This window comes from Papio anubis, unplaced genomic scaffold (assembly GCF_008728515.1).
Source record: "Papio anubis isolate 15944 unplaced genomic scaffold, Panubis1.0 scaffold938, whole genome shotgun sequence".
Lineage (NCBI taxonomy): Eukaryota > Metazoa > Chordata > Mammalia > Primates > Cercopithecidae > Papio > Papio anubis.
The window spans coordinates 11,743-30,636 of record NW_022169632.1 but is presented as its reverse complement, the minus strand read 5'-3'; the positions used below and the strand labels follow the sequence as shown (position 1 = coordinate 30,636).

Below are 18,894 nucleotides of genomic sequence, written 5' to 3'. Positions count from 1 at the left end.
CCTGAAACCCAAATGCAACAGAATGAGCCCTGTCAGCAGGCTGCCACCAAGAAGCCAGGAGGGCTCCAGGGAGCCCAGGAAGGAGGCCAGGGAGGAAGGCACGCAGCCCAGACTCCCTTGTTTAGCCCTGGGCCTCATATCCAGCCTGGGAGAGGCCTCTGGTGGCCTCACTGCTCCAGGCCCATCCTGAAGCCATCCACCACACATGGCTGGAGGATTTTGACAGGGACCTCCCTCTCTAGCCTGGCAGGTGTCTGAGGCTCTTAGCAGGAACCCCAGGCCCTCCAAGGGCTACTCCCTGCTCTGGGAGCCCTGTGCAGAGGTGGGACCAGGTGGGGCATAGGCACTCTGCAAGCCCTGCCTCACCTTGAAGGGCTGAGCCCACCTGTCCCTCACAGCCCTGTTCAAAGGGCACCTCATCCTGGAAGCCTTCCCTGATGACCAGGCCCTCTGACTCCCTGAAGCCCAAGGGCTTGGTCTGTGCCTCTCATCAGTCACTTGTCACCCAGGATGTATCATGAGTTCTGGTTGTCTATGTCCAAGCATAATTTTCTTCTTTAGTTCTTTGGTTTTCTTCCACCCTTTATTGTTGAAATTTTCAAACCTATAGGTGAGTGGAAAGGATTGTGCAATGAACACCAACACACCTACAACCACCACTGGGATTTTACAATGAATGTTTGGTCACGTTCCTTTCTCTCTCTCTCTCTCTCTCTTTATCCATCCACCTTGGGAAAAAAATGCTTGCTTGCAATACATAGAATACATAGCCCTAACACAGCCTAGAATGTAATTTGCAACCACCCCAACTGAAGCTTTGGGGCAGCCCTCAGTCCTGCTCAGGGTGGCCAAGTTGGGCTGACCAAGGGGTGCAGGCTGACTAAGGGGCTGACCAAGGGGCCCAGTTGCTCCCTCCCGGGCACACACTGAGCCCAGGTCCGGCTGGCCAGGGCCCTTTGGACATCTGAGCGAGGAAGATATTGAAAATGCTACCTGATGGCATCAGCTTTGGAAGCAGCTGCTGTCGGTCTTAGTGGTGGGAGAGGACCCGATACTTGCCCTGAGGCGGGGCCAGGTCTGCTTGCTCAGCACAGGGCACCAAGCTGGCCTTTCCTGCTCTCTCACAGCCTCAGTGCCCCCACCAGGCCCAGGGTCTTCCGAGGACAGCATAGTATCCATCAAGTGGGTGCCCACAAGGGCTGGGCTGGCACCTTGAGCGGGAAGAGCAGGCCAGGCCTAGCTGGCTGATGTCAGCAGTCAGTGTGCGGGTCTTTGGAGTGAGGCAGGCCTCGGAGCTCCTCATCTGAGGAGCATGGTTCCCTAGGTCCCAGCCAGGAGCTGACATGGAGAAACACAAACCCACTGAGGCCTGCATTTCCCATTTTCCAAGAAAGCTAGAAATCTAGATATTTAGGGGAAATGTTCAGGCTTTTAACTGTGGGCCCCCATTTTTGAAAGTACTTGAAAGCCTCAGAAAGCATGTCAGCAGGCCAGCTTCACCCACAGCCCGCCTTGAAGGTGTGACGCTGCAGGAAGGCAGGAAGCAGGGTTCACAGGAAGCTTTCCTTGGGTGCATGAACCAGGGGCACCCCAGGCATCAGCAGGGATTGGAATGCGCGGGGCCTGGGCCAGGAGGCAGGGGTGGAGGCCAATGCCCTTGGCAGCTTCAGACCTGCGGGAACCCCAGCTGGCTCCTGGGGCCAGCCCTCACCTGCCTGTGTCCCCTGTGGTATTTGTCTCAGGGTGGGAGTCACAATGGTGGAAGGACACACTTCCTGAACCTCAGGGTGGGTGCCCTGTGGTCCTTGCTGGGTCAGGAAGAGCAGGAGGTGAGGAATCACCTGTAGGTCTCTGGAATAGCAGCTAAAACTGGGCCTCTATGATAGATTCCCCTGAGCAGTCCTGGCCCTGCCCCTGCCCCTGTGGGTGTCCTCCCTGCCACAGGCACACAGAAAGACAGGGAGGAGAGACCCCGAGTGTTCAGCAGCCCTGAAGGAGGCATCTAGGCTTGGGCACCCAGCTGAGTCATGAGACATGGTGTCTTCAGGCAGCATTATGGCTCCACTTACACCTTACATCAGGGAGGGCCTGGCTGAGTGCATGGCCAGTACCCCTGGGGCCTGAGGGAGCACCACAGATTTCAGGGCAGGAATAGCACTTTGAGCCTGCACTGTGCAGGGACCAAGGCCTTTCCTGAGCGTGTTGGTTCAGGGATGGTAGGGAGAGAGTCCTTGAGTGTGCTCAAGGCCCAGCTGCCTCCTCCTGGACCCTCAGTGACACCAGATGAAGATTTGACCCAGTGGACACATAGATGTTGGTCAAACACTGCTCCTTCCTTACAGGAGCCTCTGCAAATTCAGTTTTGGGGGAGGATCTCCAGGATCAGGGAGGTCAGAGGGGAAGCAGCCCTCCACTCTTCCACACTCAGACTTTTGAATGTTGTCCTTGCAGATCCTACCATGTGGTTATTCATGGAAATGGCTTTCAGACTCTAAAGAAACAAGACGAAGTTATTTGCAGTTATCTTCGAATGAAAGCACTATCATTGATGATTGTCTCACGGTGCCTCTGAGTCAACGTGGCCCCTAATACTGCCTTTCCCACAGCCAGCCAAGCCTCAGCCCTTGCCAGCTGTTCCCCTGTGGACCCTGTGGGGTTAGAGCCATGAGGACAAGTGGAAGGAGGCACTGGGAAGCCCGGCGCCTCCATCTGCCAAGTGAGGAAATATGCTCAGATCCCAAGAAGAGCATCTCAGATCAGGGCTTCCCCTCAGTGGGGCTGGAGTTTAGGACTGGAGTCTGCCATCACGCTGCACATCTGCCCACATGGCCTGGGTGCCCTTCCCTTGAGGCCCAGGACCAGCCCACAAGGCTGCTCTGGGAATGGTGGCAGCCCGGAGGTGGTGCAGCTTGGCCAGGTGCACCGGTGGCTTGGAGGGGTGTGTTTTGCTTTGTTGAGGGGAGGTTGCAGCCTTGGGCCTGGGCCTGGGATCTGAGCCGGTGCATTGCAATGATGACCTTGATTGGTCAAGGTGTTCTACTCCCTGGGCCTCCGTTTTTCTCAGTTTAACATGGGAGCCATATGAGTGCTGCTTGGCATGTTTCTTTAACCAAAGGCAGCAGGACCACAAATATTTTAGTTTTAGATTTTTGTTACGTTTTGGAATGTGTGCATTATGCTTATGTTTCAGCATCCCTAATCCTAAAATTTGAAATCTGAAATTCTCTAAAGAGCATTTCTTTTGAACACCATGTTGGTGCTCAAAAAGTTTCAGATTTTGAAGCATTTTAGATTATGGATTTTCATATTACAGATGGTCAGCCACAGTTGCACCTAAGCTAATAAAATCACATGTATGAAACGGTTTAGTTCATGGAAGGATATACTTGTTAAAAATCTCCTATTATTTATCAATAAGCATCAGAGGACCTCTATGACAGTGGAGTAGCCTGAGAAATGCCCAGTCCCGGGGCGAGACCACTGTGCCCTGGGTGCTGGGGAGGGGGGTGTGCTCTTCCCCACTGAGCGCCTGGGGTGCAGTTGGATTTTTGCATCCTCCTTCCTGATCTTCCCAGTTGGCCCTTTGAAATTACATTCGGTGATCTGATGATAATATATTCCACTGACATCTAATTCAGGGGCCATGTGGTGATCCCAGGATGACTGCTTTTCCCCAAAGGGCTTCTTGGCCATTTTCCTCCTTTCCATGGGTGCATACTAGGAGGGCTGGACATCGTCCCCATTCCCACTCATCAGCATTGTGTGGATGGTCTCAGGAAATTCAGTTTTTCACTGGGATTATACTTTCAGGGTATCTTAGGAACTAGAGCAGCCTTTTCTAAGGAAAGGTAATGCTTAGTGAGTACCCATCAGATGTGTACTTAAGTGCCTTCACGCTTTGTGCTGGATCCTCAAGAAATAATCTGACAGAAATTCCTTTGTATGTATCCAGCCTAAATAACGAAGACGAATAGGGGCTCTTTACAAGAGATGATGTTCATCTGAGAATGGGCATCCTGATAGAATCATGCCATAGGAAACATGCATATTCAGGAAGGTAGATTTGACAGGAGATGTGAGGGAAGGGATTACATAATTATTGAGTTAATTCTTCTTGGCTACTAAGGTCAATAATAATAATAGAGATGACCCCAGTGTGAAGGGTTGCATAGGGCAGTTGCTGGGCAGATATCCCTGTAGAAGTATTTTGTATAAGTTCACAATGGTCTTTGTACAAGGTTATGAATTTTTTGCAGATTTGTGGTAGTTTTTGTTATCAGGTATACAAGCTTGTGAATCTTCTCTTCATAAACTTCCCCAGTTCAGCTTGCCAGGATTTTTTGTTGTTGTTGTTTTTTAACATGTTAATTCTATTTTGATTCTGACAACTTTCACAGTTTCTACCTTTTTTTTTTTTTTTTTTTTTTGGTGATCTTGCTCTGCTCGCCCAGGCTGGAGTCGCAGTGCGGCGCCGATCTCAGCTCACTGCAAGCTCCGCCTCGGGTTCCGCCATTCTCCTGCCACCTCAGCCCTCACGACAGCTGGGACCACAGGCTTTACGCCACCTGCAGCGGCTAGTTTTTGTGTTTTTAGTAGAGACGGGGTTTCACCGGGTTAGCCAGGATGGTCTCGATCTCCTGACCTCGTGATCCGCCCGTCTCGGCCTCCCAAAGTGCTGGGATTACAGGCTTGAGCCACCGCGCCCGGCCCACAGTTTCTACCTTTTGATCGAGATCTTTCTGCAAATGCCTCGCAAATCAATCATTCTGTAATCAGGTTTTGACTGTCCCTGGATAATGAGAGGGGCCTGTCCTGGTTGCAGGTCTTGGTCCATTTTGGAGGGGGCAACTGGTAACTAGGAGTAAGTGTCAAACCCTTTTAGTCGCATTTGACCTTTCAAGGATGTTTGAAAGGAGTGACTCTCAGGTTAAGTCTATCTTGAGTCCATTATTAAGTTCAATTTTGTGGGTTCCACAATCTTGCTATTATCTCAAAATGATGGGCTAGCATTATGGTTACAAGTTGTACTTCTGCAAAAATTTAGCAAGTAGCATATAGAAAGTTTAAAAATGGAAAATATGGTTTGCATAATAGTTTTGATCCATGAACCTAGACTTAAAGACAACTGTATTAGTTTGTTCTCATGCTCCTAACAAAGACATACTTGAGCCTGGGTAAGTTATGAAGGAAGGAGGTTTAATTGACTCATAGTTTCACTTGGCTGGGGAGGTCTCACAATGATGCTGGAAGAGCAAGAGACATCTTACATGGTGGTAGGCAAGACAGAATGAGAGCCAAACCAAAGGAGAAACCCCTTATAAAACCATTAGATCTCCTAAGACTTCTTCACTACCACAAAAACAGCATGGGGGAAACCGCCCCCATGATTCAGTTATCTCCCACCGGGTCCTTCCCATAAGTGGGAATTGTGGGAACTACAATTCAAGATGAGATTTGGGTAGGGACACAGCCAAACTACATCAGTAACCCATCGAATGAATCAAATGACCATAAGGAATTAGGTGAGATCTGTTTTAACCATGTGGCCTGTTTTCTTACTTTGTGTATATTGGTATTGACTTTCCCAGCGGAATTTATCCAGGTATGGCATGTAGTATCAGCAATAGTACAGACATTTGCTTATTTAACCAATGTATACCAAAAGATCTCTTAGGTCAGGGTCTGGCAAGTTACAAGCAAAAGGTACTAACTGTGAAATTTCAATTACTCCATTATCTTGCCAAGTGAGCAAGGTAGCCTTAAGGAGCGTAAGAGTCTCATTATACTATGGAGTCTTTGCCAATGTCTTGAAAAAAAGCTGTCTACAGTATGCAAAGGTCAACTTCTCATCCTGATTTGCAGTTTGTCTCTGGTCATGGCATCAAATGGTTTGGTAAACTTTTTATGTGGCCCATACATCAGGCACAAGGCTGGTTTCTTAAAATTCATCTAGTTTCAGCTTATAGGGCTTTTGGAACAGGACAGTTTTCCATTCATAGTAATTCCATGGAAGAAGGTTGGATTGGAGGAACATAGAATAATTCGGGATGTGGTCTAGCTACAGACAGATAACAAGAACTTGGACAACAACTGAGTGCAAATGCTTTTTGAGTAGAATCCAAAAAACTTAGAATAGCCGTGGTTAAAAATCTGATAAAAGTTCACAATCGACAAGAAAATTTAGTTGTTTCCATTACCTGCAGGAATTTAAGATATCAACCATAATCATGACTGATAGCATCATATCACAAGTATCGGACTTATAAATTTCATATAATGTTTAGAATACTCACATCAATAACATAGCCATATAAGTAAAACTTTAAAGAAGTTTTAACATAACAACCCAAATTATGACTGATAGTATATTAGATTTTGTTATATAATTTTTAGAACATTCCTATCAATAGCCTACCCACAAATGTGACTAAAAGAAGATGTAGCCTCACTTCTCATTTGACAATCCTTGTCATATAATTTACCAAATAAGCCTAATCATTTAATATCTCTATAAATTAAAAGATATCTTCTTTGATATTCTCCAGGGGCCCAACTGGAAAATCTCAAAGTTAATTGCAGTTCAAAAAGACTTAATCTAGAATTTTGATCCAAGAGAAGCCCACCAAAAATGTCAAGAGATTCAAAGCCCTAGATCAAAATAGAATCATAGGTCACTGTTAAATAATAGTCATTCATTTAACTCGAGTGATTATCAGGAAACTTCAAAAGCAATACAGAAAGTTACAAAGATTTTAAAACCTTAACCTGTTCAAAGCTCAGTTTTCTTAAGTAATCGAAAATTTAATAAAGACAACAGAGAAAATTATCTTGGTAAAATATAAATATATAAATTGTTTGTCTTTTAGGTCAATTACCAAAAGGTAAAAAAAGAAATCTCCTGCAATGTAATTGCTTCTTCTCATGGGAAGCCCGTTCAGTCTGGAAACTGAACCTGATGAAAGGGTCCTGAAATTCAATTAGAGATAAAATAATATATCCAAGGGTTATGAGTGTACACTCATAGAAGAGTATAAACAAGAAGACTAGTACCTTGAGCAGAGGAATACAGAGCTCTTAGATAAAGTAAAAACGCGTGAGGTTTCTTGGTAGCATGGAACAATTCACACGTATCAAGAAAAGCCAAGAATACGTAATCTAGTTATATTGGAGGAAAACATTGCTTTTCTTGGCCTTCAAGATAAACATTGTAGTGCCAGGCCATAAAAGCCGAGTTAGAACTGGAGGAAAAATGTTAGAGCAGCTGATGAAAAAGTTGGAGAAGAGAGTTATCACCTCAGCCAACCAAAAAGCTGCAACTTTTCGAAGGAAGAGAGTAGGAGCGCTGCAGGCTATGGTGTATGGCCTGCAAACCATGTGCAGTGGGACGCAGCAGAAACTGAACTTCTGAAGTAAGAATCTGAGGAAGACCCTACCTTAATAAATAAAATTACCATTCTTCATGAAAAAGATTACATGCCTTACCTGAAACTGGGGAAATTAAATGGATCTCGGGAAAAAATGTGCCAGAAATAGAAACTGACTGCAGTTTAGAAGATGGCTGTTAAAGAAAACAGAAGTCAGAATTAAAAATCACAACCTGTTGCAATGTTACTAATAGCAAATCAATATTTCAAGAAAACTTTGGTATTCTAACATAGGAGACCAATTTTTTAGTTTAGTATTACTGTATTTTTAATACCAGAGCTCAATCTTTATGAAGACTTATACATAATTTTATTCTGATTATTACCAAGTCAATTACATGCAAAAATTTTTTCATCAATTTACCTGCCATGAATATTTTTGTTTTTATTGCATTTGGTTTTGGGTTCTTGGTCATGAAGTCTTTGCCTAAACCAGTATCTAGAAGGGTTTTTCTGATGTTATCTGCTAGAATTTTTACAGTTTCAGGTCTTAGATTTAAGTCTTTTGACTCATCTTGAGTTGATTTTTGTATAAGGTGAGAGATGAGGGTCCAGTTTTATTCTTCCACATGGTGGCTTGCCAGTTATCCTAGCACCATTTGTTGAATAGGTTGTCCTTTCCCCACTTTATGCTTTCGTTTGCTTTGTCAAAGATCAGATGGCTATATGTAAGTATTCATGTTTATTTCTGGATTCTGTATTCTGTTCCATTGGTCTATGTGCCTACTTTTATACCAGTACCATGCTATTTTGATGACTATAGCCATGTGTATAGTTTGAAGTTGGGTAATGCGATGCCTCCAGATTTGTTCTTTTTCCTTAGTCTTGCTTTGGCTACGTGGGCTTTTTAGGTTCCACATGAATTACAGACACACGGAACCAAACCAAAATCATTGTTCACAGGGATTTTAACCCAGGTGTGCAGATCAAACAAATATTTAATTAGGCATGCAGAACTAAAAGTGAATTTGCCAGAAAAGACATGCCTCACAAACAAATGTAAATTATGTAGAAACAAGGGTGCTCAAATCAGAAAAACATTTGTCATTATACCAGAAAGAATTTACCGGAAAAGACAAAAACTTGTTATTTCAGGAGGGATGTAAGGTCTTTGACTTATCCAAATCAGATGCTGAATGAAGTCAAGAGCTTCTACCCAAAAGTAGGAGGCTCAGCCTGAAAGAAGACCCTCCAGGACAGAAAAGGCAAGCACAGAAACAGAGAGCTCCAAGGGCTCAAGTGACGACTGCACACCAGTTCCAAGAATGGCTGATTTCTTCCAATAGTGGTCCTACTTCTGGACACCATTTATGTCAACCTGAACAACAGAGTTTCTCTCTAAAAGAAAACAGTATTTATTCAGGAACAGTGCCTGGCACTAGGAATATGTGTGCCATGGTAATGTGCATAATCAGGGAGGTAACAGAAGACAAAGGCTTTTAAAGGAGAAATGAGGATTAGGAAATTGTTTTGAGATCATTACCCTTGTCTAAACAGATCAATAGCAAGGGTGACACTAGTCCAAGGCTGGACAGGTAGTTCTTGGGAACATGTTCCTGTGGAAGTATTTTTTTGTGTTAAGTTTGCAATGGCTTTTGTGCAAGGTTGTGGTTTTTGCAAAGTCTTTTGTGATATTTTTGTTACCAGACATATAGGCATAAAAACCCTCTATTTGCAGCCTTTCTTAGCCCTGTTTGTCATGGACTTTAATTTTTTTTTTAACACAAATGACTCCATTTTTAGTTCTGACAACTTTCCTGTATGGATGGAGAACTAGAGAGAAGCATGATGGAAGAGCCTGCCCAGGGCCATACAGTTCATGTTGCAGGGCAGGAAAGCAGACCCAGGAGATCTGCCTGCCCTACCAGGGCCTTCTGCCTCCCTGTGATGGCAGCTGCTGGGAAAGGGGGTACCCAGCCTACCTCCATGAAGGGCATTCAGCTGCCTCCTCTGTGGGCCTGTGGCTGCACTGGCTTCCCACCCTGGAGGTTACCGTCTACCTCTCCATACACAGGCCAGCACTGACGTCTCGCAGCGGGGAGCCCCTGCCACAGCTCTGGGCACCTGCATAGATGGCCATTCTGCTCCTGGTTGATGGCTTGTCCAGGAGTAAAAAGAAGCTTATTTTTAAAAATAATTGAGAACAACCTTTAAACCTATTTTCACTATTAGGAAGATATCCCCTGAAAATGTCCCTGGAGTGTTGGCCACTACTGAACACGCCTCCCCTGCACCCCCCACTAGATGGCAGCGTGCCTTCCCTGGCGACTGATGCCAGCCTGGAGGTGCAGGTCAGGGAGAGACTTCCCTCTGTCCTGCATCTGTCCCTGTGGGGAAGCAGGGGCAGAGCCTGGTTCTGGCTTCTGGAAGCGCCTGGATGCAATTTTTGTCAACCAAAATAACAAACAGAGAGAGTGTCTCTAAACAGAAATGCTCTTTATTCAGGAACAGGGCATTGCAATGGAAAACACATGCCAGAGTAAACTATGTGCATATTTAGGGAGGTGAAAAAAAAAAAAAAAAAAGTTTTCAAAAGAAAATGAGGAGGATGCCATAATTGTTTTGAAATCATCCTTGGCAAAAAGGTCGATACCATGGGTTCTACCAGTCCTCGGTTGCCAGGCAGTTGCTGAGCCCTGGGAAGCCGGGGTCCTGGCAGCCGAGCCCAGTGGGTAGAGAGCTGGATCAAGGCCAGCAGGCAGATGCCCACGCCCTCCCCCACACTTCAGGAGGCATGAAAAGGGTGTGGGCTCAGGAGTGAGAAGGTTCCATGTCTACACATTACCGAACTCTCCTGAGCCCACCACGCTCCCACAAAAATGAATAAATAAATATATAAATAAATAAACATTGGGAAAGAAAATTACAGACTTAAAACAAACAAACAAAACCAGTCCCCTCTTCAGGCTTCCCCCTTTTGGTAAATGGTGTCACTGTCCAGCTGGTTGTTCTGGTCAAACACTCAAATGTCATCTTTGACTCCTCCGAGCTTCCTCTTCACATCCATCCCACCAGCGAGTCCTGTTGCCTCCATGTGCAAAATATATCCTGGATCTGCCCAACCTGGACAGATTCACTGCACAAAAAATAAAACCCTTTCCAGGGCCCATGAGGCCCTGCCCCCTGTTCTGGGTCACCTCTCTCCCTCCTTGACAAAGTCAGCGAGTCACTGCCCAGGGCATTGGCACATGATCTTTGCCTGGCTGGCTCCTCATCTTTTTAATCTCAGCTGAAATGTCACCTCTTCAGAGATAATTTATTATTCATGGAAGTTTTCAACAGTATACAAAATAACAAGAATTGTGCAATGAACCTACTTTCAATCATTCTCAACCTGCTCCAACGTGCTTTCCTTGGTACCCTTACCACAGAGTATTTTGAAGCAAATCCCTGGCCTTGCATCATTTCATGATCCTCTAGACCAGAAATTGTGGCTCTACAAGAGAGGGAAGTCACGCATAATGAAGCGGCTGTCCCTTCCCTCTGGTCCCCTCACCTCCTCTGGTCATGGACATCACAGCGCATTGCACTCTTTATCATCTGTTTTGTCCTGTTTATTTTATTTTTTTTAAATTTTGTTTTCTGTGTCCCATGCAATCTCTAAATGTGAGTCCCTTGAGAGCAGGGACTCTGCCTGCCTGTTCCTGTTACACAGCAGAGCGCTGCACAGGGCCTGGGTGTGGTGGGTGCTCACAGGGGTCTATGCAAGAGGAAAGCAGAGCCCAGATGCCGGTCCTGGGCCACAGGGTCAGCTCTGCGTGCTGAGGACACACATGGGGAGAGACAGTGGTCAGATGTGTGCATTGACATTCTTCCCATGTCATTTCCTTTTAAATGAACATCCAATCAGTATGGACAAGACTTCCAAAACTTGCCCTGGACCAAAGACAGAAAAACCTGTGAGGCCTAGGAGTAGGAGGCCAGGGGGTCCAGAGTTGGGCACAGTGAGGTATACAGAATGTGGATGTCCCCCCCCTCCGCCACCCTGCTGGGGCTGCGTGTCTGCCACTGGGGCTAAGGGCACTTTCCCCACCTTCTATCATTGGTGGCCCCAAAGGTATTCAGGGATCTGCAGTGTTCTAGGGTCTGTGAGGAGAGCAGGATGCAGGAGATAATTGCCCGAGGAATGGTACCTTTGCTCCAGGTTGCCTCTCAGAGTTAAGCCAACAGACTCTGTAAATACAGAAGAGCCAGGATGGTGACACCAAGCAGTGGTCCCTGGTCATTTAGGACACGGTCACAATGGCATGAGACCCCATGCAGGGCCCCTCACTGCCTGACCCGCTTACCCTTTGGTCATCATTGCTGAGTTGACCTGCAGGTTGTTTCGGGGCGGCCTCATGACCCATGCTGTCCGCGGGCGGGAGGCAAGAACTGCATCTCGGGCTGGGTCTGCGCCATCTAGTTTTCACTGTGCTTTAGGGGAGTACTTTATTGAAGTCAGCTTGAACATCGGCAAAACATTCTTCAAGAGCAATGTCAGCGTCACCAGCAGCACATGTGTGAGTACCAGGATGGGGTTGCAAACACGTATGAGGACTGTCCAGAGTCTCTGCACTAGAAGGAGATATACCCTGGGGAGGACAGAAAGGGCAGGCAGTTCCCAGGCAGTCCCAGAAAGTAGTGTGTGCAGCAGGCACCTGAGGCTGCTCCAACCAGGCTTCCAGATGGTGCAGGTGGGTGAAGCTAGGAGGCTGTCTGCCAGGAGCCAGAGTCCAGCACCTCCTGGGTGTCCAGCTTCTCCACATGGACCTCCCAGGCCCAGGAGTTCTGGAGGATTCCACACACTGCCGTCAGGGTGTGTGTGTGCCACTGAACTGGTGCCCCAGCTGCTGATCTGGTCCTAAACCCACTCATGACCCTGGCCCCCGAGCCTGCCTGGTTGTAACCTGCTGTCATTGCCCAGATGCCTTGAACCTTTCTGCCTCTGCTCCTTGCTTGAGTCCCTGAGATGTCCCTCTCCGCTCCCTCGCTGAGTTCTGCATTTCGTCCCCTCCTGTTGGCTGAAGGGGAGGCTCTCGGGCACTGGGACCTGGGCTCAGCTCCAAGAGGCCCCTGGGAATGGAGATGCTGTATCCTAGGAGTCTGCCCTTCAGAGCTCCACATCTTTGGGCAGCTTGGCCCAGGGCCACATAGGCAGGAGGATGTGCTGGAGGGACGCGTGGGAGGCCTGAGCCCACTCCACTGCCTTGTACCCAGTCTTATATGTGAGGACTCACCAGTGTTGACAGTCCTCCCTCTGGGTCTCCCCTTGCCTGTCCCTGCATATCCACGCATGGATTAGCAGGCTGAACACACACATTCCCCATCAGGAATCCACCCACTAAAGGCTCCACGGTGACAGGCATATCAGGAGCAGCCCGGGGGCTCCAGCCTCACCAGCGGCCTTCATGCTCAGCCTCAGTGGTTCCTCTCCTTCAGCCAGCTGGGTTCTCAGCACAGGCCCCCTCTCCTCCTCTCCCCTTCCCTCCCTGCCCTCCCCTGCCCTCCCCATCTTTCTCTCTAAACAGAGCTCTGGGTTTGGGGAAGGCCTGGGCAGCTTGTATTCGCATGGATGTCGCCCAAGTTCCCTTCATTGTGAAGAACACCCACAGAAGAGTTCCTGTTGCTTACACCCCATGTGGCCCTGGTTCTGAGCCAGGACTTTGTCTGAGCTCTCTAAACCTCACAAGTGCCCCCAGGGAGGGAGGCCCATTCTCTTCACAGAGGTGTGGAGGCTGAGGCTCAGAGCGGTGTGTGGATGTGCCCACGGTGCAGAGCCTGGAAGTGGGGATATAGGCTGTTGGGGTTGGACCTGGGTTTCCTGTCCTTGCTCCTGCACCTGTGCCTCTCTTGGCCACAGCACCCCCACCCTTGCCCATCATTGTACCTGGAGATTTTGGGGTCCTCCCAGAAGCCTTGTGCTGCAGGCAAGGTGTGCAGTGAGGGGGGGTTTGTCAGACAGTGTGAGCTTCCACGACTTTCTTGACAGGGTTCTTGGGCAGAGACTTTCAGCGGGTCCAGAGGAGGGGTTTGTAGTTCCCTTGGGAGCATCCCTTATCCCCAACCCCACTATTGTGCCTTGAAGTGGGACCACCTGTAGAGAAGGGGGAGTGGGCAGATGGGCCCCAATTGGTGGGCACCAGGATGAGGCTACCCAGGCCCTCCCAGGCCTGCATTCCTCTGTCCCTTAGGCGTGGTTCATGGTGCTGTCTTTCTTCACCAGGGCATTTTTCGCAACTGGCTCTATTTTGTGCCACCCCTGCTGCTTGCACCACTGCTACTGTGTTGTGTCTGGCGGCTGTGCTGCAAGAAGGCAAGTGATTTTTCCCCACCCAGCCCTGGGGCCCAGGTACAGGCCCGTCCTCTGAGGGACTCTAACATGTGACTGCCCCATGATCCCGCCTGTGGGAAGTTTCCCTCAGCTCCTGGCTCATCACGTGAGCCCAGGGAGTGGCAGACCTGTCCACACATTCCCAGAGCCTAGCAAGCCTGGGCTTCTGCAGGACCTCCTGCCCCGGGCTGGCCACATAGAGCTGGCCTGGGATGCCCTGGACAAGGGGGTGAGGCCTGCCCTGGCTCCTAGAGAGAAGTGACCCCAGAACCCCTGAAACCAGGGCTGCCTCAACAATCGGGACTTCTGGAAGCCTCAGATGGACAGGGCCAGGAGGCAGCCTCTGTGTGGAGGGAGGAAGAGAGGGTCCCCGCTGAGGTCCCGATGGCCCAAATGGAGGACGGTGCTGTAACCCCCAGCTGTCTGTGACTTGGGAAACCAGCATGGATCTCGGTACATGTCTGGTGCCTTCCTCATTCCTTCATCTGTCTTTACTGAGCTCCAGCTTCCCCTGGGCCCCATGCTGGGCTGGGGAGGGACAGAAATGAAGCTCCCCATGGGCAGCTCACAGTCCTGGTTTGTCGGGGCTGAGAGTGAAATGTCAACCCCACAGAAGTGGGAAGGGCCCCCTATAAGGCAGAGCAGGAGACAAAAGCAGAGATGGAGCCCAGGGCAGGGAGAGTGTCAGGGGCGCTGGGAGCTGGGGCGGAAAAAGCCAGCCCAGAGAGCTGCAGACAGAGGACAGAGCAGAGGGAGGAGAGGACAGAGCTCAGCCCCATCCCCAGGCTCCAGATGCAGATGTGACTCCGTTTGGCTTCTCTGGATCCCTGTCTCCTGGCAGGGATGAGGGGTTGGCTGGGGTTAGCTTCTAGGGACTGCAGGGCTGAGGGGTGAAGGAGTCCTGGCGGGCACCAAGCTGGGAGGGACACCAGCCCAGTGAACACAGGGACCAGGAGTCTGGGAGCAGGCTGTGGCTCACCTGGGCTGGGGACCCACCCCAGGGGCCATATGCAGTGGTGAGTAACTGAGGCAGGAGGCCCTGGGCCTGAGACAGGGTGGGAACAGGCCTCCCTGGTCAAGGATGGCCTCTGCGGTGCTATGTAGTGGGCCCAGGGAGGCTGCATCTGCAACCAGGTGGATGCAGACAGTCATCTGCAAATGCTGGAACCATTGCACAGCCCCCAGGACAGGCTTCCTCCAACAAGGCTGGCCTCGGGAGAACCAAGGCGACTGGGACGAAGTCGTTAGTATTTAGGGGAAGAGGCAAGTCTGCAAACCAGGAAGTTTGCGTGTTTCTTACGTGAAGGACGGTCCCCTGTGGTGTGGGCTCCTCACTAGTCCTTTCACTTCCCAGACACACATCTGGGAGTGGCCAGCACTGTGCCCGGTGCTGAGGCAATGACACCATACCCTTGCTCTTAAGAGTTGTCTGAAAAGTCAGCAAACCATTGTTGTTGTTGTTTTTTTTTTTGGTGGTAGAGGAGGAGATACCACCATTTCCACCACCACAACTTCTGCATCCACTGCCTCTGCCCCCGGCTCCTGTAAACACCTGCCCCACTGTGATTGTTGCTGTGGGTGTCAAGGAGTGTGCAGGATGAGAGGGGTAGAGGTGAGAAGCACAGTGGAGAGGGGCTGCAATCCCCAGGCTAGGACTACGGGAGGAGGAGCTGCTGGGTCCCACTGCAGAGACCAGGCCCTTCCTGGAGGAAGGCAGACTCTATGGAGGATGGACTTTGGTCACCTGGTGCCCGGAGAAACCAGAGGTCCACCTCATGCTAGCGCCCCAGTGGCAGGCATATGTGAGGGCTCCTGTCCCCTGCACTACCAGGTCTGTCCCCACACATTGAACTCCCTCCCTAGAAGGATCCGTTTCTATACAGTGGCAGCTTTTGATGTCTGACTGGTTCCTGGTTCCCACAGGGGTGCCTCAGCTCTGGCAGTGGCCTCGGCTTTAAACCACCTGCCTGCAGGTGCATGGGTCAAGCAACCTGAGTCACAAAAGGTCATGTAGATCAGGAAAAAAAATAGAAATGACCAGTCCTGACACGTATTCTCACCACAACAAACATTGCAAGGATGCCAGGGGCACCTGCCAGCCCGGGCAGCAGGATCTTCAGGCAGTGAGGAAAAGCTGTCCCTGAGTGGGCTTGTCGCCTGCTGAGATGGGCTGACAGGCACTGCAGGGAGGGGAGGAGGTGGAGACCCGAAAGCGCCCTCACAAGACACCTGTGCAGGATCTCGAGCCCCGAAGCCAACACGACAACCACTCTCCCTGAGGAAACCTCCTTCACGGGCAGGTACAGGCCCATCTTGCTGAGGGGAACCCAGCCAGGCAGCAGCAGGGGCCCTGCACAGGGGTAGAGAGGGCGCCTGGGTGGCTGGTGTTGAGGGAGAAGGACCCCAGAGTTCCTGCCTGGTCTGCCCCTCTCCCCCTTAGTCCTGGCTCTGTCTGTGGTCAGATCTCTTGCTTCCTCCTGGGAGTATCAGGCTCCTCTGCAGCCTCAGTGGGTATCTGGGGAAGCCAGGCCTGTCTCTCCCCAGAGTGTGGGGCACAGGGAAGCCGAAACACAGCCTCTAGGGGCAGGAGGTCACCTGCCAGCGGCCTGCACTGCCTTGCAATGCACAGCCCTCATCCCATCCCCACCAGGGCCCAGAAAGGCCTGACTGCAGCAACCAGTGGCCAAGGGGCTGCCCGCCGTGGGTCCTGGGCTGCTTTCTGGCCTGTTTTTCTCTGCCTTCCTCTTCTCTCTTCCCTGGGGTCAGGTACCTACCCCCTGAGCAGGGCATGGTCCTCTCACCTGCCTTCCCCTTGTGTGACCCAGCAGCAAGGCTCCTCCTCCCTCCTGCCCAGGCCCCCATGCTGGGCCCCCAGGCCTAACTCATGCTCCCCTTCAGGACCTCTGCTTGGAACCACAGGCTCCTCCCACCCTTAGACTTTTCCTATGAATCTGCCCCTGGCTTTTCTTCTTTCTACAACCAAAGTACTTTTTGGTCCAGATTCAAAACTCTCTGTGGCCACAGTGACCACATGCAACCCTGCCAGGCCCCTCCTCCAGGGGGAAATGGGAGCTTTCTCTGGGTGTGTTCCTTGGAACAGAGCCATGGAGGGCTGGGGAGTCCTGAGAAGGCATCCAGGCTGCATGGCTTCATCGTGGCCACGCTGCTTTTCAGGGCAATCTGGATACCTTTTGTGACCTCTTTCACCCAAGCTGCCGCCAGGTGCCATGGATGTGGTGTCAGCACAGGGGCCAGGTGAGCCAGGCATGTCTCTTCGCCTTTAAAACCTTGTTTAGTTGCTGGTTTCGGCAAACCCAAACATTTTTGCATTTCAGCACATGATAATGCAGGAAATTCTCAAAGGCTTAGTTTACCAAAAACCTCAACATTTTTGTGGCAAAAGCAGTCTTGTTTACTTTCAATTTTTGTTTTAAATTGAGTGTGTCTCCCTGCTCCATCACCTTCAGTTCCCTGAATAAATTTTTTGATAGTGTCCTCTTCCAGGCCATCCCACTACACTCATACAAGTACAGCAGCAAGACTCGAGGCTCTTGAATCAAACTCTACCTCCCATCATGCTGACGATCCTCCTTCACCTTATCCTGTGGATGCTCATTGTAATGGGAAACTTAGTATTGCTAAGATCCATCAGGAAGAGTCAGGCTAATAATGTGAAACCTTACCCTCTGCTGCAAATGCCAGGTGCTTACAATGATATGGCCTTTCAGTGAGTTTAATTCATTAATGCGCTACAGCAGGAAGCCCTTTAGAAATTGGATCTCATTTCATTCTCACAACACCCAGGAAGGCTCATAGCTGCCATTCATATAGACCTTAAGGTGCGCAGACACTGTTGCAAGTACATTCCACAAACTAACATATGTCATAACTAACTCTGTGCAGGGGGAGCAAGCTGAGCCCTACAAGTTAGGTAACCTACCCAGGGTCACACAACCAGGAAGCAATAGGACAAGCATCCAACAGCCTGGCTGCAGATCCTTATTGTGTTCATGGCCACCTCTCTGTCCTGCAAGGTAGTCACTACTGTCTGCATTTCACAGCTGTGGACACCGAGGCTCTGATGTTTAGTGATAGGCTCAACATGGCAGGATCGTTGAGTGGTAGAGCCGGGCTATGAACTGACCCGAAGGGAGGCTCATGTCTGAGTCAGGTTCCACCCCATGTCCTGCTGTCAGAGTGATCTATGGAAACACCTGCAAGTGCATCTCTCTTCAGTGCAAAATGTCACACAGCAGGTCCTCAAATAACATTTCATTCAACGTCATCTGAACACTGAGTGAGAAATGATGATGCTGATCAGAAAAAAATCCATTCCTGGCTAAGGTCACTGCCTGTGTGGAGTTGGCGTGTGAAAAATGACATTGGTATTTTGTTAGTAATTGCATCGAATCTGCAGATGGCTTTGGGTAGTACAATCATTTTAGTAATATTAACTTGTCCAATTTGTGTAAATGGGATGTCTTTCCATTTGTTTGTGTCCTCTTCAATTTCTTTCATCAGTGTTTTGTAGTTTTCCTTATTGAGATCTTTCACCTCCTTGGATAAATTTATTTCTAGTTGTTTTTTTTTTTTTTTTTGTAGTTATTGTTAATGGGATTGCCTTCTTGATTTCTTTTCCAGCTCTGTTATTATTGGTGCTACTGAATTTTGTATGTTTATTTAATAATTTTTCACAATGATAATAGAGATGAGTGTCTCACTATGTTGTCCAGGCTGGTCTTGAAATCCTGGGCTCAAGCAATCCTTCCACCAAAATGCTGGGATTACCTATATGAGTCTCTGCACCCAGCCTATATGTTGATTTTGTATCCTGAAACTTTACTGAATTTGTTTGTCAGATCTAGAAGTTTTTTGGTGGAGTCTTTAGGTTTTTCTAAGTATAAAATCATGTCATTTGCCAAGAAGGAAAATTTGACTTCCTCTTTTCCAGTTCGGGTGCCTTTTATTTCTTTCACTTGCCTGATTGCTGTGGCTAAGATATTCAGTACTATTTTGAATAGGAGTGGTGGAAGTGGGCATCCCCGCCTTGTTCCACTTCTTAGAGGGAAAGCTTTCAGCTTTTCCCCATTTCATGTGATGTTAGCTGTGAGTTTGTCATATGAGGCCTTTATTATGTTGAGGTATATTCCTTCTATG

General features: G+C 49.0%; 1 pseudogene; it reads left to right on the top strand.

The window, feature by feature from the left end:
- Positions 1-12,978: 12,978 nt before the first annotated feature.
- Positions 12,979-17,232, top strand: LOC116273600 (annotated as a pseudogene).
- Positions 17,233-18,894: the final 1,662 nt, after the last annotated feature.